The sequence below is a fragment of the Diceros bicornis genome, chromosome 26, assembly GCF_020826845.1.
Source record: "Diceros bicornis minor isolate mBicDic1 chromosome 26, mDicBic1.mat.cur, whole genome shotgun sequence".
In the NCBI taxonomy this organism is placed as follows: Eukaryota; Metazoa; Chordata; class Mammalia; order Perissodactyla; family Rhinocerotidae; genus Diceros; species Diceros bicornis.
In genome coordinates, this window is record NC_080765.1 from 11,253,227 (window position 1) to 11,277,712 (window position 24,486).

Below are 24,486 nucleotides of genomic sequence, written 5' to 3' on the forward strand. Positions count from 1 at the left end.
AGGCTAGGACATAAAATGATTTGCAGCTTACACTTGGGATCTTGGAACATTCTCTCCAGGAATTCTGAACTGCTATGGAAAAAGTCCAACTGCCCTGGGACTACCAGGCCTGAGGGGATATGTACAGGCTCTCTAATGAACGGTCCCAGGCAAGCCCACCCTTCTAACTATCCCCTCCAAGGTGCCAGGCATGTGAGTGAAGCCATCTTGGACCCTCTGGACCAGTGCATCCCCCAGTTAAACACCTTCTTCCATATAAAGCAGAATTGCCAGCCTAGCCCCCCAAAATTCCTGACCTATCAAATCATGATGTATAATAAAATAGTTGTTGTCTTACGCCCCTTGAGTTTTGGGGTAACTTGTTAACGCAGCAGTAGATAACCAAGTAGGCATCAGCTCATTACTCTGAAATTGACAAAGGAAAGATCAAGCATTTATCCTGCCCTTCTAGTATAAACTATTTCAAGGTAACTATATAGCTGATGAGGGGTAAGTTCTACAAAGAATTCCAGCTAATAAAAGCATAAGGAATGATAAAATTAAAAACGCACTGTTTTTCATGAGGAAATCATGGTTCTGGGCAATAATTACCAACAGATATAAATTTTTATATCTGTTTACGAGAGAGATCAGTTTCATACCATTACAGCGCAAGCGCGAGCGCACCCACACACCACATACACACACACCACACACACACTCACTCAACAAATCAACTGCAGGAAATAAAAAGAGGAAAGGCCATTATACAATAAAAGAGGCCTGAAGGCCCTGAAGGGACATAACAAGCAAATACAATGTAAGGACCTTATATGTAGCCTGATTCAAATAAGCCAACTCTAAAAAGCCATTTTTGGAGACAATCTGAGAAATCTGAATATGAATGGAAAATCAGATGATATTAAGGAATTACTATTCATTTCTTTAGGTATGATAATGGAATAGCAATTATGTTTTTAAAAAAATAAGTACTTATCAGTTAGAGATGCAAGCTGAAGTAATTACAGGTAAAACGACATGATGACCTCTGGTCTGGCTTTAAAATTCATAGGAAAGGGGGCCGGCCCCCTGGCTTAGCAGTTAAATGCTTGCGCTCCACTACTGGCAGCCTGGGTTCGGATCCCGGGCGCGCACCGACACACCACTTGTCCCGCCATGCTGAGGCGGCGTCCCACATACAGCAACTAGAAGGATGTGCAACTATGACATACAACTATCTACTGGGGCTTTGGGGAGAAAAAGGAAGAAAAAAAGGAGGAGGATTGGCAACAGATGTTAGCTCAGGTCCGGTCTTCCTCAGCAAAGAGAGGAGGATTGGCATGGATGTTAGCTCAGGGCTGATCTTCCTCAAAAAAAAAAAAAAAATTCTCTAGGAAAATAAAACAACACTCTTACTCTCAAATCCTTGGAACTATAACAAGATTGCCAAAATTTTGATAACTGTCAAAGTTGGATGATGGGAGCATGGGGTTCATTATACTATCTTCTTTACTTTTGTGAAGTTTGAAAATGTCTGTGATGAAAAATGTTAAGTGTTCAGTTATTGATTGAAACTGAATTTATGGATTAATGTGGGAACAACTGGCATCTTTATAATATTGATACCTTCCATTGTGAATGTGGTAAATCATTGCATTTATTTCTGTCTCTGCAAATGCTTTGCATGTTTTTTTTTTTAATTTAACCTTAGGTAGTATATATATTTTGCTATCCTGAATACATGATAAATATTCTTTAAAAATTTTTTTCTATTGTTTGTTAGTAAGATACATATATCTACTTTAAAATTTTTTTTGTGTGTGTGAGGAAGACCAGCCCTGAGCTAACATCCAATGCCAATCCTCCTCTTTTTTGCTGAGAAAGATTGGCCCTGGGCTAACATCCGTGCCCATCTTCCTCTGCTTTATATGGGATGCCGCCACAACATGGCTTAACAAGCAGTGCGTCAGTGCGCACCCGGGATCTGAATCGGCGAACCCCGGGCCCCCACAGTGGAGCGCGCACACTTAACTGCTTGCGCCACCGGGCCGGCCCCATACTTTTAAATATTTTAAACACATTTTGGGTACAATTATTTCTTTGTGGGAAGAAATCTTCTATTCTACAATAGAAAAACTAAAAGGAAAAAATATAACTTCACTTCTGAATGTACTTTAAAGCAAAATTTCCAGGGACAACCCTATTCCACAAAATGAGGCATCCTTATATTTCTAGCATTGTTATAAGCAACTGCTTACATTCAAAGTACATTTCTAAGTCATGTACAAAGGAACAAAGGTCATTTGGGGTTGACAGGAAGGAGGAAAAGAATGATAGAAAAGTCGTTTTTAAGAGTTGACTTCTGTAGAGTCTATCTATTATTTCCCTGGTCAGCCCAGGGCAAAAATTACAAAACAAGAATCAAATTGCAGAAGACATGGCGCCACTTTATGCAACCTTCCATCTAGTTCTTACCTGTCCCTTTTCAGTTTGATATTAAGTTTGAGTCTATGTTCAAGGTTCATTCTAAATCTCGCCTGGTGCAAAAAGTTTAAGAATTACCAAGGAGCTACGGTAGCTAACTTAACCTTCCAGAACTCCAAATCTGGAAAACAGTCATAGTAGACATTGGCTCTGTGGAAGAGTGACATTTTCTATTGGGTTTTCAAAAATAAATTTTCCAGAGTTCATTATCTAATTTTTTACTTGTTAGAAGATGTATTCATTTCCTGGGGTTTCCATAACAAAATACCATGAAGTAGGTGGCTTAAAACGACAAAAATTTATTCTCTCACAGTTCTGGAGACCAGAACTCCAAGACCAAGATGTAAGCAGGGTTGGTACCTTTTTTTGTGTGTGTGAGGAAGATCAGCCCTGAGCTAACATCTATGCCAATCCTCCTCTTTTTGCTGAGGAAGACTGGCCCTGAGCTAACATGCGTGCCGACCTTCCCCCACATTATGAGGGACGCCGCTACAGCATGGTCTGACAAGCGGTGCCTCAGTGAGCGCCCAGGATCCGAACCTGGGCCGCCAGCAGCGGAGCACGCGCACTTAACCACTACGCCACAGGGCCGGCCCCAGGTTGGTTCCTTTTGGGGGACTCAAAAGGAGAATCTGTTCCATGCCTCTCTCCTAGCTTCTGGTGGTTGCTGACAATCCTTGGCATTCCTAGCTTGTGGCAGCATAACTTCTATCTCTGCTTCTGTCTTCACATGGTATTCTCGCTGCGTGTCCCTGGTGTCCAAATTCCCCTCATCATATAAGGATACCAGTCATTGGATCAGGGCCCATCTAATCCTGCGTGACCTCATCTCAACTTGATGACATCTGCAAAGACTCTATTTCCAAATAAGGTCACATTCACAGGTTCCAGGTGAACATGAATTTGGGGAGAATAATATTCAACCCAGTACAGGAGAGATGCCAAATAAAGTTCCTAAAATAATAAGAGAATGCACAGTCCTTATATACTGGCTTAGATAATTGTAATTAGATCAGTAAAGTCATTGTCAGTGGTAAACATTTTGAAGGCTGCTGAGCAAGTTCAAACTCTTGTACATATGACATATGTTTGACATTCTAAATAAATAAACATGGTTCTATACAACCTTGCTATCCAAAGTGTGGTCTGTAGTGTAGGCTGTAAGAAAGGGCACGCAGGGACTCTCAAGCATGCACTGAAGCTACACTCCACGGTAAAATTTCATCTCATATTTTACCATTAGCAGCAAGAAGAAACCACACAGCACCTTCAACACTTTGCTTGGAAATGTCCTCAGCCAGATATTCAAGCTCATTGCTTACATGTTCTGCTTTCCATAAAACTGCAAGAAATGATTTGGCTAAGCTTTCTGCCTCTATCTAACAAGAATCTGCCTTTCCCCAATTTCCAGTAACAAGTCCTCGTTTCCTTCTGAGCCCTCAGCAGCAGAGCCTTGAACATCCATATTTCTACCAACAGTCTGTTGAAGGCAACCCAGGTTTTTTCAATCATGCACCTCAAAATTCAATCCTCTCTCTACTGACAATTTCCAAAGTCACTTCCACATTTTTATGTATATGTTACAGCAGCACCCCACTTCCAGGTACCAAAATCCGTACTCGTTTTTTATTACTGCTATAACATATTACCACAAACTTATGGCTTAAAACAACAGAAATTTATTCTCTCATAGTCCCCGAGGCCAGAAGTCCAAAGTAAAGGGGCTCAAGTCAAGGTATCGGCAGAGCTGCACTCCCTCTGGAGGCTCTAGGGGAGAATCCATTTCCTCACCTTTTCCAGCTTCTAGATCTGCATTCTTTGCATTCCTTGGCTCATGGCCCCTTTACCCATCTTCAAAACTAGGGGTGCAGCATCTTCTCTCTCTGACTCTGCCTTCTTCTCTTCTGAAGTCAAATCTCCTTCTGCCTCCCTCTTATAACAACACGTGTATTTAGGGCCCACCCAGATAATCCAGGACAATCTCCTCATTTCAAGATCAACTTAGTCACACAGGCACAGGTTCTTTTGCTATTGAAGGCAGCATTCACAGGTTCCAGAGATTAGGACTTGGACATCTTTGGGGGCCAATATTCAACCTTCCACACTCACCTAGACTGCTATTCTCCCCCCATCCCTTACTTCTGCCCTCATTCCTCTCAGAGTTGGCTCCCTCTTGTCCTTCTGTCGGCTTTTAGTTGAAATGCCACTTCCTCTGAGAGGCCCTCCCAAACTGCCCTATCTAAGAGTTGACCCCATCTCTATCACAGTGGTGATTCTCTGTCACAGCATGCTGCTATTTCTTCCCCAGGAGGTATCACACTTTCTATGGGTTTTATTCACTCATTTCTTTGCTTGTTAATTGCTCTCTCCACTGGAATGTAAACTCCATTGGGCAAGTTACCTTCTCTTTATCACCTCTCCACTCCAGCATCAAGCATGGGGCCTGACACATAGTAGGTATTCAATAAATATTTGTTAAATGAATATATGATAGAAATTCCTTTAACATGAAATCTCATTTCAAACTATATTCCATAAAATATTACAAATATTTATGATATATATACATACATATGTATAGCATGCACACTATAAAAAATTCTCTCTTCATTAATTTTTAAAAATTTCAAGGAACAATTTTCAATAACATTTCCACTAGAGTCTAAAAAAACTTATATGTTTCAAACTATACCCTACCATTCAACAATTACCTGACTGTGTGGTGGGTATTATAAAAAGAAAGTTCATATTTAATAGTTGAGAAACTCCAACAACTTTTCTAAATGAAGTTTAATAATGACTTTCTTCTTACTTCAATCACACAGCATTTGAGAGACTCCATAGGTTTAGAATAGACCACCGAACCTCAGAGCCTGTGTAAGAACATACACACATCCAGATCATGCAGAATTAAAAGAGAATTTAACAATGAACATTGTATGGTCTCCTTGTCTTATAGCTGAAATAACTGAGGATCAGACAAGCTGATCACAAACGTGGTCTAGTCACAAATGTGGTCTAGTCACAAAGCCAGAACTGACAACTCCAGTCTTCAGATTCCCAGCCCAGAGTTCCTTCTTTCTAAACAGATAGAATCAAATTAGGACAATGTTTATTTGTATGAATGTAGTGGTTTATAGCATGAGCTATGGAGCCCAACAGCCTGGGTTTGGATCCAGTTCTCCCCTCTAATAGCCAGGCAACCCTGGGCAAGTTATCTATCTTCCATGCAGCACAGTCTTCTCATCTGTAAAATAAGGAATTATAGTACTAGCTATTTCACACAGTTATTGTAAGGATTCAGTGAATTATAACATGCAAAATGCTCAGACTGGCATCTGGCATGTAGTAAAAATGTGTAAACTTCATCAAGTATTATTTTATTAAGCAATATACTTTTTGCTATGGACTGAATGTTTACGTCCCCCCAAAATTCATATGTTGAAGCCCTAATCCCCAGTATGGTGGTATTTGGAGGTGAGGCCTTTGGGACGTAACTGGATATGACCGTGGCACCCTCATGAACAGGATTAGTGCCATTATAAGAAGAGACACAAAAGAGATGATCTCTCTCTCCACCATGTGAGGATACAGCAAGAAGGTGGCAGTCCACAAACCAGGACGATGGCCTTAATCAGACATTGAATCTTACAGCTCCTTGATCTTGGACTTCCCAGCCTCCAGAACTATGAGAAATAAATGTTTGTTGTTTATGACACCCAGTCTACGGTATTTTGTTGCAGCAGCCCAAGCTAAGATACTTTTGCAAACACAAAAATGAAATGAAAACCAACATCTATCTTCAAAATATGGAGACCTGGTATAGGATAAAAACTGGCAATATGCAGCTCTTGCATGATATTGGAAGTTGACAGATTCTATTCTAATGTGGATAAGAGACCGTCTTAGCAAAAGGATGAGCTCATTCCTGGTGCGAACTGCCAGAAAGGAGACAGGGCTTCAGATGTGAAACAAGCACCATGGCGGTGAACGCCTGAGGGGAGATGGGAGGACACAATCAAGCCACATCTGCATTGAGGAGAAGAGGGACTTCTAAGAGCAATCTCAATGGGGGAGGTGCGGTGTATAAAGGTGGTCTATATCTTGTGAAGGCAAAAGGATAGCTAGAAAAACCTAGGTAGGTGACCCCAAAGCAAGGCTACAACATATGTATGTACCCTACACAAAGACGCCCAGATTGGGAGCGTGAGAGAGGGCCTGAAATCATGCCCTAGCACTATGCACGTTGGCTGTGGCCGGTTCACCTGGAAAAGGAGGCATGCGCCTTAGAGGGGACACCTCTTTATAATCTGTCAGCCCAGAGGGAACATATGCTCAACTGGGGAAACTCTTCTTAAATTCAAAAAGGCATTTATGTGCAAGCAGCAGTCCCAACTAACTGAAGATGAATATGCCATGGCCCTGAAGTCAGATTGCCTAAATTCATGATTCATAGTACTCTCTGGGTTTTTCTCCCTTCATTACTTGGTAGTATTCAGTAAAGATATCTTTAAACATGACAGCCCGGTCTCAGTTATGACACATGATATCTATTCTTGGGTCAAAGTGTTAAAGGCACCAGTACCCACTCTCCCAAAAGATAAACATGGTGGTAGAGCTGTAATTAGCAGAAAGCCCACAAGAAATTGAGTCCCTGGGACTGACTCTAAGCCAGCCAGCCCTGTCGCACTCCCTGCCTACAAAAATCAAACTGGAAAGTCTGAGCTTGAATTTCATTAGTAAAGGAGCATTTCCTTGCAAATGGTGACTGGGTGGACTGGACATAGTTTCTGAAGAAACATGTTTATAGACGGTCAAGAGAGTTCATTTCTGGAGGAAGATACATGTCAACACAGAACACACAAAAGAATTTGAACACTATGAAGGATGGGAAGAAAAACTAGATGCTCCTTCTAGAAGGCTCTTTTAACCCTGAACAAAATATATAAAGAAATGTATGTTCTAAAATTATTGCAAAAGTCTATGTCATAAAGCTATATAAAGCTAAATCATATTCCATCTGACAAAACCTTAACCTTAACACTAACTCTTTTAAAAAGAGAATTTTTTCACCTAAAGTGTTAAGAAATTCCTGATAGCTAAAATTACAGTCTGCTGGTATTAAAAGCATCACAAAAGAAAAAAAACAAAAAACAAACAAAAAAACACATTTCTAATAAATAGGATGCAAAACCAAACGTTTCACATCTTCAAATATCATTAACCTTACATTACACAATGTTATAATTTGGCTAAACACTAATGCAGAAAAGGAGTCTTGTTTCTATCCTCAAATATTTTTTAAAAGTTATCAGTATAATTTTAAAACAAGTTTCCATTATTTCCTATTGTTACCTATTCAATCTGTCAAGAGAAATATTTTCCCATTGTTTATTTGATTAATATTACTGGCCACTAAAAATCTGTAACATTTTACAACAGCTTCCTTCACGTCGGGCAAGAGATATCCCTGCAGAGAAGGAAGAGAGAGCACATGTATTTTGATAAAAATTCTACTACAGAATTTTATGGAAGTATCACTACTAAGTAACAGATTCATTAGTTCTAAGGTGCTGAAATAATGGGTATGAAAAACTATACAAGCAAATACAAATTTGCTCCAAAGAAATTTTCTTCAAATTTAGGATTACAAAATATTGTGATACCTTACTAATACCCATGGCGTGTGATCTTCATTTCACCTTACAAACAATATATGTAATAAAATGTCTGGTAGTAATAAGAACTATGAAGAAAAAGTAAGGCAGGGTAAAGGGATAGACAAATGCGTACAGTTTTCATGTGGTCAGGGAAGTAAAGAGTGGTGCAAAGTCACCACATCTGGAAGAACATTCCAGGCAGAGAGATCAACAAGTGCAAAGGGCCTGAGGCTAAAGCATGAAAATTCTCTTCAGGAATTTTTAGTTTTCAGGAGTTTTAGGGGAAGGTTGAAAGTTTTTAAACAAGAATGGAAAAAGTCCATTCATTATTTTCCATTAATAAGAAAAATATACATATTTTTATGTTCATAGTTTAAAAGAATGAGTGTCTTCATCAAAAATATAACAAATAGGAACAACTTACAACTAGGATTTACAACCATGCACTGGGGCTTCGGTGAGGAAAAAAAAAAGAGGAAGACTGGCAATAGATGTTAGCTCAGAGTGAATTTTTCCCTGAAAAAAAAAAATAGGAATTTTCTTATCCAACATATATATGGAATGGAAAATTTAGGTTAATCACATTTGTTTTTTAATAGAGATTCACCCCATATTTGGATTGATAAACATTATTTTTTATAATTTTTATCATTGGAAAGCATTATTTCCAACTAATTAAGTTTTGATACATTCCATATATTACATTATATTCCAATAATCCTACAAGGGAAGCATTATCTTCATTCATAGATGAGAAAAACTGAGGCTCAGAGAAAATCCGCAACTTTCCTAAGATCACATGAGTGGAAAATGGTAGAATTTAGGCCTGAACCTGGGTGTCCTGACCCAAAATCCAAGACCATTTCTTTTGACACAGTACTGAAATGGTACAGAAAATAGTTTAGTCTGTCTTTAATGTTTCAAGGGTCCCTAGAATGGTCACATCCACCTGCATATTTGTGAATGTCACACCTCGTTAAGCCTGGTGATGCGGTTTTCTGCATCTTGAAGAAGGCAGTTGGGAATATGTCATGGACTGGTAAGATTTTCTCATCTACTTATTCAACAAATATTTTCTGATTCTACTATCTGCTATGCACTGCAGGTATTGTAGCGAATAAATTAAATATGTGTGCACCCCCCATATGTGTGCATATATCTATATGTGCTGCATAATGTTTCGGTCAACGACAGACCACATACAGGATTGTGGTTCCATAAGATTAGTACCACATAGCGTAGGTGTGTAGTAGGCTATACCATCTAGGTGTGTTTAAGTACACTTTACGATGTTTCCACAACGACGAAATCGTCTAATGATGCATTTTTCAGAACATATCCCCGTCCTTAAGCAACACATGACTGTATGTGTGTATATATCCTTATAAATGTGTATATTTGTTTATATAGGTGTGTTTATACAACATGTATGTGTAGGTATATGTGTGATAATTGTGCATTAATTCTATCTAATGCTTTAAGGGCTAAGCTAAGTCTGTATAAAATATAAAAATTTAATTTATTAATAAACTTCAAGTAATAACTCAGTAGTTCTATAAATGATCACAGCTTTTGAAATATAACTTGTTTTAACACCTTATAGTTTGAAATACAAGAATCTATTGTGGCTCTTAAGATTGACTTATTTAAGTTCTCTAACTTAAGAGTTTAAAAAATGTTTCTCTAAAACATAAAAAAGGGCACTGTGTACTGTTTGTCCTTTGAATGAGACCATTTGTCCAGAAAGGACTAGTCATTTAAATTATTCAAATGATACTGGCATTTAATAGGCTGTATGCATCAAAGATGTTTGACAACCATTAACCTCTTACGGCTACAGTAATTTGTGCAATTAACTTAGGGGAAATTATTTTTCTCAGTCACATAATTAATTGTCTATACCTTTTTTTTTTTCCTTGTTTTTTTTTTTAAATTTTTTGTTTATTGCAGTAACATTGGTTTATAACATTGTAAAAATTTCAGGTGTACATCATTGTACTTCTATTTCTGCATAGATTACATCAGGTTCACCACCAAAATACTAATTACAACCCATCACCACACACATGTACCGAATTATCCCTTTCACCCTCCTCCCTCCCCCCTTCCCCTCTGGTAATGACCAATGAAAATACGACAGGCCAGAATTTATGGGATACAGCAAAAGCGGTTCTAAGAGGGAAGTTTATAGCGATACAGGCCTATCTCAACAAACAAGAAAAATCTCAAATAAACCATCTAACAATGCACCTAAAGGAACAGGAAAAAGAAGAACGAACAAAGCCCAAAATCAGTAGAAGAAGGGAAATAATAAAAATCAGTGTCTATACCTTTTTTAAAGAATTTTTGTACCTGAACTAAGTTACACAAAAATATGAAGACTATGCAGTTTAAGATCAGATCCTCAACACAGACAGTACAATTAGCTAGACACTTTTCAAGTGTTTCAAATATGTATGCAGTCTGATTATACAGAGGCCAAAAAAAAAGATGGCCAAATATCCTCCATAAGCTTTTAATTAACCAAACACTATCACAGGCATAACTTTTTATCCTTTTAATTAAGACTTTTTAACTGGAAAAAAAAATCATCTGACTTCTAAGTTCATAATTTTAAATGGGAGTTTTTAACTGAAATATAAGAATATAATTTAAGAACTAATATTTTATCAGTAAAATAAGAGAGTGGGTGATTTACTTTTAATTAATATCATTGACTGATACCTGCAGGTGTTCACAAGTTGGAGATGAAGTAAGAAGATGGGAAGAAATTCCTCCCCTTTACCCAAAACAAGCTTCATACATGAAAGAAAATCAGATTGATCATGAGTAAACAAATACATAATAAGACAGAAACTTACTAAATTAAAAACTAATCCACATTTCTTGAGTGACTACCACTCACTGAATCAGATGTTGTGGAGAATACAAATATATATATATATATCTCATTTTATAAATATATTTAGTCATATATATCATTTATCTATATTTGATTTTCAACTTTTCTACGAGAATGGATTCCTTTTATAATCAGAAAAAATGTTCTTAAAAGACACTTATGTTTATCGTATAGTTTGGCTTATAATGATTATACATATATAACAGATATATAGAGAGAAAGATAATAAAAATGAATGTTAAATAAGCAGGCTTACAATGATTCCAATTTAGCCCATTTTTATGTTTTATTCATGTCGTGAGAAACCAGATTTATAATGTTTGTTTTCTTCCATATTTTTGCCAATATTCCCAGCAGTTCTCCCTCCAAGATATGATTTGTCAGTATAGTCAGGAAAAGGCAACATCACTACCAAAATGCCCTGATTTAAAGTAAAATAAACTAAGTACATTATTCAAAAATTAGCAGTAATGTGATGATTTTAAAAATCAGGATAATTAAGATTGTAAATATTTCAAAATGTTACAACAGAATATGGCATTAAAACACTTAGGGCAACGCCTGGCACAAAGCAGTCCATCGATCTTGGCAATTATTTGTTAACTATATTAGGTTGAACCATAAAATTGTCAATCTTTTATCTCTTCTACCTACAAAATGGGCAATTTTATATGGTTCAATCCACACAACAGTAGTTACTAACACCACTCTGAAGTCAAAGAGATGCAGTTCAAATCCTGGTGTTACCACTAACTAGACGTGTGATCTAGGACACGGTATTTAAATGATCTGAGCCTAGGTTTTGTCATCTTTAAAATGGGGACAATAATAATACCTTCCTCATAGGTTCTTCTTGTGAAGACCGCATAAATAATGCAAGTAAGGTGCTTAGCTTTTTGTCTGGGACAGAGTAGGTCCTCAATAAATGCTAGTTATTATTATTATAAATTACTTGTTTTAGAGACAAAAAAATTTAAACATGTTTTAACTGCTTTTTGTACAAATTTCTGGTTCTATACCTCTAAAGTACTTGTAGGTATCATTCAAAAATGTCAACTAAAATTTTTTAAAATACTTTCTATGCAAGAAAATGCACTGCGCATTTTGGTGCTGCTGACCTTAATTCAATTCAGGTTCTCTAGCTTTGAGTGGGCTCCTAATGCAGCCCAATAACCCACATTTCACTCTCTCCCAAACTCCCTACATTTATCAGTGGTCTTGCTCATCCTCTTCAGACTCCAGGTCTTCCATCTCTCTCCTAACACAGAAGACGATGTCTTTTCTCATTTCCCAAAGACAGAAGCCAGCAGAAGGTTACCTCTCATATCCCTGCCACCAAGCTACAGCAGTCCCTCCGTGTCCACATGTCTTTCCTTCCTTCAAAGCTTATCCTTCCCCCTGGGCTCTGGATCTCAACACTTCCACCTCCCTTGGGGAATACAATCCTTCTATAATCTCCCTTCTCAAACACCTTCGACATTGAACCATGTATCACTTCTCTTGAACTCTCATCTCCCTCCAATCACTCCTCTCCCTTCCCCTACTTCTCCGTTTTGCTTAGAATCAGTTAATCTTTGAGAGTCATTTACTCTATTACTACTTTACTCCCTCTTCACTTTGTAGCCCACGGCCACCATTGAAAATGCTGTCTCCAAGATCACCAATGGCTTGTTTTTGCTAAATTTCAAGTTCATGCCTCAGTAGCTGGCGCACTTGACTCACCTGCCCATAGGGCAACGTAAACTCTACCTTCCTCCCTCTCCCCCAGCTTGCAGACCACCACACCCGCCAGGTGGTCAATCTCCTACCACTCGCTCGTGGTCACTCCTTCTCTGTGCCCTTTGAGAACACTATTCCTGTGTCCCTTCAACACTAAATCTCCTTAGGGTTCTTTCATTGCTTCTCTTCTTACTCTGTATACTTCCTCTGAGTAATCTTAATCACATTCCTGACTTAATTACCATCTCTAAGCAAATAGCTCCTATAGCTGACATAGCAAGTCGCCTAACTAATAATATCCACCCTGTCTTTTATTGACAGAACTCTGATTTTGTTTTGAAGAGCAATCTGCTCTGGTTTAAAAGAAAAAGAACAAAAGCTTGATTTCTCAGGTTTCCTTGTAGTTAAAGACGGCTCTGTGACACAGTTCTGGCCAGTGACATGCAAATGGAAGTCTAATGAGTGAGATTTCTGTGAATAATACTATTTTTTCTGATAAAAAAGGACAAATCTAACTGGAAAACCCTTCCTCCTTTTGCCTGTCTGGATCACAGATGTAATTCCTAACGGTGCAGCAGCCACCTTGTTATCATAAAGTCAAAAGCCATACTAAAAGGATGGTAATCAGGAAGAGAAAGGCTGGCTCCTTTATGGCATATAAAAAAAACTACCATGGGGCGAGCCCGGTGGCGTAGTGGATAAGTTTGCATGCTCCACTTCGGTGGCCCGGAGTTCGCAGGTTCAGATCCGTAGTGTGACCTACACGCTGCTCGTCAAACCACGCCGTGGCGGCATCCCACATACAAAATAGAGAAAGACTGGCACAGATGTTAGCTCAGGGACAATCTTCTTCAAGCAAAAAGAGGAAGACTGGCAACGGATGTTAGCTCAGGGCCAATCTTCCTCATAAAAAAAAAAAAACTACCATACATGTCCTGAGCTTCAAAAAGTTAAAATTAAAAAATTAAAATTAAATTTAAACCTTGCTCTCTTTAAATTACTTGTTTAAGCAATTGTTTGTCTGGGTTTATGTTACTTCTGGCTGAATACAATCCCAACTGATACAACACCAAAGTTGGCCAAATTAAATTGCCAACTCCTCAAAAACATAGTCTAGGCCTGAATATCTAAATGCTATTCTGCAGACACTTCAATGTCGAGGTATCTAAAACTCACAGTTTTTCTGTAACTCTCATAACATTATTTGTAGGATGCAAAGATTTAAAGTCTCTGGTTATTATGAACCATTTAACAGCTTTAAAACAATTATGTCATGAGACACTAAGAAGAATTCTTAAGTATAAAGTAATTTTCTTCTGTCACTTGGGTCAGTTTTGCTACTGACTGTGTGCTATTTCCATTAAGAACATATTAACGTCTTTATAATATTGCATTTGATACTCCCTTGACCTATAAACAAACTCTGCATTTTTTAATATATCATTATCAGCCAAACCATAAGACAAACATCAGTTTAAGAACATTTTTTTCTGATTACAAAAGCAATCCAAAAAGTTGAAAATCAAATATAAGTATAAAAAAAGATGATAAAAATCATGTCATCCCACCTCCCAAGGAGAACATTTTTGGTATTGATACATTGCCTTCATATATACACATACATATATAAATACACACACACACATATATATATGGCACATATGATATGTAAGTTTTTTTATGCTTTTTAATTTATTGATTATATCATAAAATTTTCCCAGGTCATTATTCTTTGAGGCTGTTTGGTTCAAGAGAGTTCATCTAAATTTTTCTCCCTCCCAAACCCCATGAAATGGGAGAAGAAATGTATAATGAAAATAAATCCACAGCAATAGTAAATATCCATGGGGAGTGATACCAGCAGACCATGTTCCCCTTCATCTACAAGGTCATTTCATGTCCTGTTCCCTCTGCCTGGAACACTCTTGTCCTCACTCTTCATCACCTAGTCGTTCTTTCTCTTCCTTCATGTCTCAGGTCAATTGTCACTTACTCCAAGTAGAATTCCATGACAATTTCTCCCCCAATAAGTGAGCCCCTTCATATGCCCCCACAGCACAATGCAACTTTTCCTCACATAACGTGTACTGTCTGTGAGTCAATTATTTGTTTAAATGCCCGTCTCCTCCACAACACCATATGTCAACTCCATCATGATAGGCTCTGTTTCTCTTTTTACCATTATTTCCTAATACCCAGCACACTGTCCTCCACAATAAACATTTGTGAAACAGATGAGTGAATTTCTGGAAAAATCTAAATCTGATGAGAACACAATGATGGCAAATTTAAAGAAATACAAGGAATCTGTGACAGCTGAAAAGTTTCCCCAGCAGAAGATCAGAATAATCCCATTATCAGTGGAGCACAGGCTAGGAGAGGGAGCTGGCCACAGACAATTGGCCAAGTAATTAATTGGAGGGTAGAAGAGCTGAGTTAGTCCCCCTTCTTCAACTGTTTGACTCTGGTGTTTGCTCCCAGGAAGGGGTGGGCAGGCATGAATGCAGCTTTCTAACAGAGAAGATAGCTGAGCCCACAAAGGGACAAACTAAGCTAAGCAGAGCTGCCTCCCTTAGCAGGCCAGCTAAGTGAATACCCTGCCCTACAACATGCCCCTGCCCCTTCCCCTGAAAAGTCATCTGAAGTCGAGCTCCTGTATTTGAACCTGCATTCACCACTAGGTGAGGAGGGATTCTCACTTGAGCTGAGGAAATACTTACTCAGTCACAGATCCTTACCTACAGATGTGAACAGAAATACAAGAAACACCAAACATCCGAGGTAAACAAATAGCATGAAAAGGAGGCACCAAACTAGCACCCAGAAAAGACTGTGAAAGGGTTATCAGGATGGGCTTTGCAGTCAGAGCCTGGATCTGAATCCTAGCTGTGCCTTCGGCGTTTCCTCATGTGTAAGACAGGGTTATGACCATACTCCTAGCCCGAGTAAACAGTTAATACAGTCAGCAGAAGAAAACTTTAAAATGAATATACTCAGAGAAATTCATGGAGATAACACACTCACAAAAAAGGAACAGGCCATCTGAGCACAAGTGTCTACTTCCTCTCCCACCCCAGGTCTGACGAACTGACAGAAAGGACTACTGTTTTTACGTAAAATTAAAGAATCCTGGGACACAAAAAATGGTGCCATCAGCAGACCAAATATTTTATTGGATGCCTGGAAATCAGAAAAAACATGGGACCAAAAATATGAAGGACTCCTGGAAGACAGGGCAATGTTAATTGTGGCCCCAAACAGAAGACTGAGAGCAGTTCTCAAAGTATCCAAGAGAAGTTTCCAGCTCAGAGTCAACAAATACAGACAAGCAAGAGTGGCTTGGCACAAGTTGATTAAAAAGTAGAGTTTGGAACAGCTGGACTAGTAAGCACCACACAATCCCCTGCCCTCAGCGCGGCAATGAAAATGAAACCCGAAGGAGATGGTTTATCTGGGGAGAGCTCTGAGTGTGGATGTTACAGCTTCAGAGAGAAGAATGGAGAAAGGGAACTCTGAACCTCCGCAAAAGACAGGGATGAGGGGTGAGGAAAAGGGGAGAAAGAAAAGTTATAGCTCTGCCTCCGGAACAGAAGGCACTGAAGCACCCCATGACAAAGTAAAGTCCTTCTTAACCCTCTTTGCTTGCTCATTTCCCACCCAGGCAGCACCCAACAGGGAAGCTTGCCAAGCAACATGCTCCACACTCTATATGGAGGCTGCAGTAAACCTTTCTCATTCCTTTCTCATTCAAGGAAAAGACAGCTGGGAAAACGGACCTATATACCTGAAAAGGAAACCTGTGGCAGCTACCAGTACTAATTAACCTAGTCCTTCATTCATAACTATGAACAGTTCGCCAAGGAACATCAGCCCTTGGAGACAATCTAATAGCATGAGAAGGAAGAAGCAAGATGAATACACACAAAAACTAACTCTGGAAGCAATAGCTATAATCAAGGAATCTGAAGAAAAGTTAAAAAAAAAAATTCTAATCAGTATCCTCATAGTGATTCAAGAGCTATTATACCCATTACAGAACTGACTCCTGGAAGAAAGAACTTACCAGGAACAATAAGGTATTTGGGGAAGTTAAAAGTAATTGGAAAAACAAAATTTTCGAAGCAGGATTGAATGTTAGAATATACATGGCAAAAGAGAGAGTTGGCAACACAGAAGTTAAAATTGAGGAAATTACTAACATAGAGAAGAAACAAAAATTTGAAAAATAAGAGCACAATGTTGAGAAGCAGAGAATAGATCTAGGAGGGTCCAACAGGAATTTCTGAATAAGGAAACAGAGGCAATAGAAGTGGAAAATAGAGAAAAAGGCAGACGGAAATGTGACTAGGCCAAAGAATGAATCCGGTTTTTGGATTTCATAATAATATACATCTTTGCGTGTGTTCCTTAGGATAAATTTATACAAGGAGAACAGCTGAGTCACAGTGTGTACTCATTTGTATTTACATTTTGAGACACGCCAAACTGCCCTCCAGAAAAGTGAGACACATCTTCATTCCCACCCACATCTAACCTTCCTGCAGATCCAGGAATCTTTTTAACCTCATCAGTCTTTTTAACCTCTGCCAATCTGATAGGTAAAATGCAATCATTGTTCTTAATTACATTTTTTGGATAACTACTGCTCATGCGTTAAACCATATTTATGCTTTGTGAATTTCCTGTTCACGTCCTTGGCGATCCCATCTATGGAAAGAGTCTTTTTATTATTGATTTTCAACAGTTCTCTTTAAGCACTGCTGCCTTTTGTAATACAGGTTGCTAACATGTTTTCCTAAATCATGGTTTCTCTTTCACCCTTGCTTATAAGGCTTCGGTGTCATAAAGAAGTTCTGAATTTTACTTTATGGTTTGAAGATTGCATATTCATAATAGGAAGTCCTTTTCCACTCCAAAAGTATGAAAATATTCAGCTTTATTTTCTTCTAAATACATTAATGGTTCCATTTTTACATTTAAATCTTTGATCCATCTGGAATTTTGTTGATACAAGTAGTAAGAATCCAACTTATTTTTTCCAAAATACTGGCTGGTTGTCCCAAAACCATTTATTGAACAATCCACCTGATCAGTTACCTACTGCTGTATAAAAAATTACCCCAATACTTGATGGCTTAAAATAACAATAAACATTATCTCAATAGTTTCTGTAGATCAGGAATTTGGGAGCAGCTTAGCTCTGTGGTTCTGGTTTGGTGATCTTCGTGAGGTTGCAGGCAAGATGACACCCAGAGCTGCAGAGATCTGAAGGCTTGACTGAAACTGGAGGATCCACTTCCAAGATGGCACAATCACATGGCTAGCACACTGATGCTGGCTTTTGACTAAGGCCTTAGTTCCTCTCCACATGAACCTCTCCATAGCATTGCTTGACTGTCCTCAAGACATGGTAGCTGGCTTCCCCAGAGCAAATGATCCAAGGGAGCACAAGATTAAGGTCACAATATCTCTTACAACCTAATCTTAGAAGTCACATACTATCATTTTCATAATATCCTTTAGGTTCTGTGCCCTATCCAACGTGAGAAGGGTCTACAAACGGGTGACAATACCAGGAGGCAAGGACCATTGAGGACCATCTTAGAGGCTGGTTACCACCTATCTTTTTTCCACTAATTTAAAATGAAATATCTTGGACATATACTGAACCCTCATATATGCTTGAGTTTACTTCTAGACTATTTCTTTTTTCATAGTCTTGAGCCAGTATTGCAATGATTTAATAATTATAGCTTTATCTTAAGTTTATTATGTGCAAAGGCAAGTCCACCCTCATTGTTTTCTGAAATTTTCTTCACAACTCACAAATATTTATTCTTGCAAATGAACTTCAAATTAACTTTATTAGACATGAGAGACCAGATTAGCCTCTGTGATAAAGTGTTAAGGGTTGCTGATAGAAGCTGTGTAAGGAAAATGCCTATGTAGCTTCATTAAACATGCTACATTATGCTACTGATAACACTTGTTTTAAGTTATTGTACATTTATTAATTCACCAACAAATACGTATTGAATGTCCACTATGTGGCAACTACCATCTAGGTGCTGGATATACAATAATGAACAGTCACAGTCTCTGTCATCTAATGGAAATAACAGGCCATAATAAAATCAAATCAAATCAACTTATGATTACAGGTAAGCACTATGAAAGAAAAGCACCATCTGAAGTGGTGAGCATAACAAGGGGCCTAACCAGTTTTGAAAGGTCAGGAGAAGTCTCCCTGAAGAGGTGTTACCTAACCTGAGACTTGAAGGCTGAATTTGAGTTGACTAGGTGTGTGGGAGGAGTGGGGGAGAGGAGGATGGTTAGGAATTGGTCTAGGCAGAGGGAACACCACATGTAAAGGGCCTGTGGTGGGGAAGAATTTGCCTTGTTCAAAGCACTGAAAAAAGGCCAGTAAAGCTATAGCGTAGGGAAAGTGCGGTGACCTGAGAAGGTGGTGGCTGAGCAAGATCATACAGTGCCTCAGGTGGCCCCTGGACAGCTTTCAGAGGAAGAGTTAGATAGCACTGCTGCTAGCGCTGTGATCAGCTAAGATGCTAAACTAAGGGAGCCAAACTCTTCGAAAGACAAAGCAGTATGAAAGAAGAATGTCAATTGCAGAAAAAAATCTTTTGGGTAACCACAGTAGCTGATGACAATCTGTCCCTCTAGGCACAACTGGGAGAAAAACAGCCCCACACCTTGCAGAGAGTTAACATATCCCACGTAGAGAACTTAAGACCAGTTAAGTAGGTGACCTTGCTCCTAAAGAGTGAACCAGTTGAGGCAACACGGGGTCCTGATACCAGACAGATCATCTCCCCCAATCATCCAGCCTCTAGCTATGAATAATACACAGCAATGAATCTAAAAACTCCCATCATTCCACTTACTGTGGGTATCAGAACATCAAGTTAAAAAAATTCCACTACAATTTGGAGTGGGATTACACTGAATTTATAGACCAAGGGAAAAGTGGTTATTCTCATGTGAAAGTTGGTTATTCTCATGGGAAAACCAAGTACGACTTCTTTTTTTCAAGTCTTTTTTATGTCCCTTTTAAAAGTTTTATGATTTTATTCACATTAATCATATACACTTACCAAGTTTATTTCAAACTTTTGGGTTTGCGATTACGAATGGGGTTTTCTTTGTTGATTCTAAATGTTTATTGTTGGTATAATAGAAAGTTACTGAATTTTGCACACTTCATTTGAAATGAGCACCATAGTAAATTGCTTCTAATAGTCTGTCATTTGACTTTTTTTGTTTTCCTAACCATATCTTCAAATTACAATAATTTGGCTTCCTCCTTTCTGTCATTTACTATTTTTCAGTGTCAAACAACATTGTCACCCTTTCAAAAAGAAATACTTTTAACGGCATTGATAACTTTATTTTTAAATGTTTGTAGGGTTTCACTATAATAAATGATTATTAATTTGAAACACATCTTCGACCATGTTAAAATGGATAGCACCCTTCAGTCCTTTGATTCCTATTACTAAGGGTTTTCCTTTTGAAACAGGAAACAGATGTGAAATTTTATCAACTAACTTCCTAACACCTATTGAAACCATATGGTTCTCCTCCATTGCTTTGTTCATAATTTCAATTATATTATTCCTAATCCTGAGCAATAGAATAAATTCCACTTGCTATTTTTTAAATTAACTGTGGGATTCCAGTTTCTAAAACTTAAATTTCATCATCAAAATCCTGCAGTTTACTTTTTCCTATGTTTTGTTATCATATTTTTAAATTGAGAATATAACCAAAAGATAAAAGGAAATTTCTAGAATGTTAGCATTTAGATAATTCCATATTTTGAAATAAAATCTATCAACTCCATTCATTTGCAATTCTGCCAATGTATCACTAAGGATGTAGTCAGCTGCAAGTAACAAAAACTCCAACTGAATCTTTCACAATAAGGAAACTGACCATCTCAAATAATGATCAAATCAGAGGTAGAGCTAATTTTGGGGTTCTTCAGTTTGGGGGCCCAATGATGTTCTCAAGAAAGTCTTGCCCTCTCTCTGCTCCATCATCCTCAGGGTATTAGATTTGTCCTCAGATTGGCTCCCCTCCTAGTTGCAAAATGGTGGTAGGAGGCAACTGGGTGTGTTTTGAAGCACAAAAGTTTTCAATTTCGATGGGTTCAATTTACCATTTTTTTTTTTATTTCTTGTGCTTTTCATGTTTTATCTAAGAAAGCATTTGCCTAACCCTAGGTCTCTAAGACTTTTGTCCTTTGAGCTCTTATGTTTAGGTCCGTGATACATTTTAATTTTTGTGTATGGGCTCCAGAGTCATCTTTCTGCATGTGGATATCCAATTATCCCACATGATGAAAAGCCTATTTCTTTCCCATTGAATAGTCTTTTCAACAAATGGTGCTGGGATGATTTCTTCCCGGTAATTGGCTCTTAAACTAACCACAGCCCACCTCATGGAGCTAAGGATGGAATGGATTCCTGAAAAAATCAGGAACCTTTTTAGGAAGAAGGCAAAGAAAAATGGATGCTAGAAAGACAACCAACAGGATAGTAAAAGGTGAAAAAAAAAGTTTCTCATCTACGTTTAGGAACAATGTAAGTAGTGTAGGCATTATCAGCGAAAGAATTTACCAATGAAACTATCTGGGTACAGACGTGCGTGTGTTGGGAGGACGTTGCTAGCTCTTTAACAACCCTCAGTTTCTGCTATTAATATTGCTTATACTTATTGTCTCTCTTTACTTAAGTCAATTTGGGCAATTTATATTTTCCTAGAAAAGTATCCATTTAATTTGGATTTCAAATTTATGAATATATAGTTATACAAAATATTTTAACTTCCATTTTTCATTCTTATTTTTCACATTCTGTTTTCTGTCTCTCAATTAGGCTACCTAAAGCCTTACATACTACATTGGAGCTTTTTCTCTAAAGAAATAAACTTATCAATTGTTCTGTTTTCTAATGCATATTTTTATCTTTAATAACTTTTTTCATTTCATTTTTTTACATCTGAGCTGAAATGCTGGATTATTTCCTTTTGCTAAGTAATGTATTTTAAGTAAATTTTCCTCTACATACCGCTTTGATCACAATTCAGTGTTAATATGCACTTTCCATCATAGTTTTTTCTAGAAATTTTGCAATTTTAATTTTGCTTTTTTCTTTCACCAATCGAGAGTTACTTAGGAGATGGCTGGGGGAGGAGACGCAAGTGAATCTGGGGCTTTTGGTTTTTAAACTTTCACATATGATATTTTTGAAATTCCACTGTGGTTAGAGAAAGTATTTCACATTATCCTTTGTTGTAGGTTTAGATCATGTTTTTTTTTCCCCCCAAAGCCCCAGTAGATAGTTGTATATCATAGCTGCACATTCTTCTAGCTGCTGTACGTGGGACGCGGCCTCAGCATGGCTGGAGAAGCAGTGCATCGGAGCTCGCCCAGAACCCGAGCCCGGGCCGCCAGCAGCAGAGCACGCGCACTCAACCGCCAAGCCACGGGCCGGCCCTAGAGCATGATCTAGAAAAAAATTCCTTGGGGCCCTGAAAAGAAGGCATCTCTATTTGTAGGGTAAAGCTCTCAGTGTGTATCTCTTGGATCACCCTTCATTATTATTCATACCATCACCCTTACTTATTGTCTGTTAACAATCTGTCAAAAAGAAACATATTAGCGTCTCATTATTCTTCACTTTTCTTCACATTCCCAGTAATTAACATGTTTACTATGATGTAATTTATCCCATAAAAACTAATTTTATTATGGCTTATACTTTTGATCTTCATTGCTTTTGTCCCATTTTAATGTTTTGTCTTGTAGTAACAGCAGAACTCCTATATTCTCTTTGTTTGTATTTACCAATTTCCCTAAGTGTATTTTATTTGAAATGTAGCTTTTACAAAGAAAATACAGATTGTTTTTGGTTTTGTTTGGCTGGTGGATTTTGAATTCTCTAACTGTAACTTGCGCTACATTTTCCTCTGGACTACCCAACTTCCTGGTCAGTTGAGCTGGACTAGCCTGAGAGCCTGTACCATTAACCACCAATCACAGGACATGACACACCAACATATTCCAACTTCCCAAAAGGTCAGGAGGCCATATGACCTTGTGCTCTCCCTTCAGAGAAATAAGCTAAAATCCAAGAGTGTTCTCCTCCATGGATGAAATATATGTCTAAGTAGCTTTTTGTGTGTGTGTGTGTGAGGAAGATCAGCCCTGAGCTAACACCTATTGCCAATCTTCCTTTTTCTCCCCCCCAAAGCTCCAGTAGATAGTTGTATGTCATAGTTGCACATCCTTCTAGTTGCTGTATGCGGGACACGGCCTCAGCATGGCCGGAGAAGCCGTGCGTGGGTGCGCGCCTGGGGTCGGAACCTGGGCCGCCAGTAGCAGAGCAGGCGCACTTAACCGCTAAGCCACGGGGCCGGCCCTAAGTAGTTTTTTAAGGGATGGAACATGAACGCTGTTGTTTCACATCCGAAAACAATCATTAAATTGTATATTAACAACTTAGCTGAATATAGTTACTGGCCCACAGACTTCTGACATTTAATAAAGCACCTGAGACAAACCTAATTTGTGCTCCTTAGTAGGAAACCTGCTTTATCTCCTGGGCTTAGTTTTGTCTTTAAAATTCAAACATATGGGCAGGATAGGTCTAAGTAGGAACCTTTTCTCATTACTTTTGGCTGGTTCTCAGAGGTCCCTTTTGATATTTACTCACACTCTTCTCTGGCACAGGAAAGTTCCATCACGATTTCCCTTACTACTACTCTGGTCTCCTGCTCTGGAACACCTCTTGGGTTGAAGACCTGTCATCTGTCCTTCCCATCTACTTTTCATATTTACATACCTTTGTCCTTTTCTCTGCATTATGGAAGCGTTCTCAAGTTTGTTGTCCATACTACTTTTCCATTTTTTGGAGTTTCAAGTCTTTTTATTGCCTTAATATAAATTTTAAGTTTTACTGCAATTTCTTGCATTGTTTTATTTCAACCAGCTTTTTTGACATTTCTGCTTTCATCCTGTTCCTCCTTAGGGCTGTTTTCCTTTTTACTCAAGGCCATAATTTTTAGACACCAGGAGATTTATACTAAACCTGTTATAAATTTATACTAAATTTCTTACATGTAATCATTTTCAGAGAGAAGCACTAGATCTTCAAACTCATTCTTTTCCCTTATATTCTAGAACATTTTCAAAAGCCTCATGCTTAGCATCTTCTATGTACTTACCTTTGAGAAGCAGAGTTCTGTTTAGATCTAATGTTCTTGTGCAGACAGGGTAACACGTTCTTAGTCTCCTCAATGTCCACTAAATGCTGGCAGGTTCTCCCTCTTGGATTGCAACTTGGAAATAAGAGGTGTGTTCTACTCTCAACTCGACTGGTAATGTGTGACCGACATTCCTGTAATGTGAGCATGTGGACAGAGTATAACTCTACCTGCTCTGATAGTCAGGTACTCCTGTCAGCTGTCATATGCACCACACATAATACATGAAAAACACGGGCACCCACAGCTCTTCCTATTTAAAAAGCTTCAAGTGACACGCATTCGGGGTGTAGCGCACCCTCACCCATCTCCCCCTATCTCCTGCTGCTGGGTTGCATGTCGGGAGCTAAGGTTTTTAGACGCAAGTGAATAGAAAGGAACGAGTGGAGATGAGGGAAAGGGGCAGGTTAAGGACACTGGTTTGACTGGCTCAAGTTGGCAAACGGCAAATTTTTG

General features: G+C 38.4%; 1 protein-coding gene across 2 annotated transcripts in view; it reads right to left on the reverse strand.

Annotated features, from left to right (window-relative positions):
- SDK1 (sidekick cell adhesion molecule 1) overlaps nucleotides 1-24,486 on the reverse strand; it is a 919,553-nt gene that overhangs the window by 804,693 nt on the left and 90,374 nt on the right. The gene's annotated exons all lie outside the window — the stretch shown is intronic.